Source organism: Hipposideros armiger, unplaced genomic scaffold, assembly GCF_001890085.2.
Source record: "Hipposideros armiger isolate ML-2016 unplaced genomic scaffold, ASM189008v1 scaffold_1105, whole genome shotgun sequence".
NCBI lineage: Eukaryota > Metazoa > Chordata > Mammalia > Chiroptera > Hipposideridae > Hipposideros > Hipposideros armiger.
In genome coordinates, this window is record NW_017732455.1 from 1 (window position 1) to 1,622 (window position 1,622).

Consider the following 1,622-nt stretch of genomic DNA (forward strand, 5'->3'; position numbering starts at 1 on the left):
TACATATATATGGTGCATTTCTCAGCCCATTTTAAAATGTCAAGTGATACTTTGTTATACTTTTTGAAAGGGCATTTTTAATGTTTAATTCTCCTACCTCAATCCCCCCAAAAAAGGGGGAAAAAAAAGAAAAGAAAAATAGTCTGCCAAAATAACTTAAACTCATTGTTACAATGACCAAATATACTCAGGTTCCCTTGAGCTAAGGCCGGACCAGGTGGGATTTTTAGTCAGAAATGGGTATCCCTCAGCTTTGAGTTTTGTTTCAGTCTTATCAAGATCATGTCAGGAGTGAAAAGGTCTTCAAAATTCTTCCTTTTTCTTCACTGTACTCTTCTAATTCTCCATTTTTTATTTCTGTATATTTTCCTGTTACTGATTTAAAAAGCAAACAAATAGAATGTTTTGCTGGGTTTTATGTGAAAGGAAACAAGCCCTAAAGAATGTTGCTTCTTAAAATTTTGATTTCTATCTTCTTTTGTTACTGCTTTCAATGACATCATAATTATTATTATTATTATTATTTTTACTGTCCCTCATTCTTGACTAAAACACTTCAGTGGCTCCCCATTGTTAACTACATCGATGCTAAATGCATCTTGCTCACGGAGGTTTTCCTTACACAGTGCTGAGTGGACATATATGTATAACAGAGACAGCACTTTTGCACCTTTATAACTTGACTCTCTTGTTTCCCAGAGGTTGTGAAGAGTTGGGCACGGCACTGCTAAGCAAAGTCAAAGGTGTTAGATTGTGAAATGAATCTTGAAGAGCTGTGCTTTGAAACATAAAATACTCGCACTTCTACCTGAAATCTCTTTCCAATTGCCTGTACATTATTGGAATGCTAGCACAGGAAGTATTAAATTTGCTAAGGTAGTTTTTGTAACCACCTTATTATTCTTAACTTGGATGCTGTCAATCAGAAAAGAAAAAAAGAAAAAGAAAAGGAATTGACTAAAATGTCAGTAGGCTTTATTTTAATTTAAGACTTCCAAAGAGCATAAATCTATCCTACTAGTTCCAGGCTTGTTTGGAATAGGTGGCTAAGATACCAAAACTAAAAATCAAGGTAACAAGAAAGCAGCCTGTAAGGGATGAGATGCTCTTTAGAAGTGTAATGGACTTAATTTCATTTGTCTTTTTAAGCCGAATCTTTTTCATGGGGAAAAATTCCTCCATGTATCACAGACTAGTTAAACAAAAATTATCAAATTTTTAGTAAACTAGCAGCATTTTTCTAGAGCCCGATTCATACAGGTTATCATCCCAGTACTCAGAAGGAGGCATCACTATTAAATTTAATTACTCCTTCTTGCCAAAGCAATGCTTCTATAGGTTTTGCATATATATTATTATGTCTTGTATTATATTAGCTGCTCCTACTCCTCATTCTCTCACTAACTGCAAATTCCTTGTGGGCAAACATTAAGTCTTACACTTCTATGTTACACCCTCAGCATCTATGACAAAGCTTTCTACATATGGGATGCTCAAAGAATGCTTGCTAAAATGAAATATTGGTAGACTAATAGAATGGTCCCCCATGTGGGGTTCAGATGGAGGTCATGACTACAGTTGAGAGACAGGTTTAGTAATTAATCAACTAATTTGGTCATTCT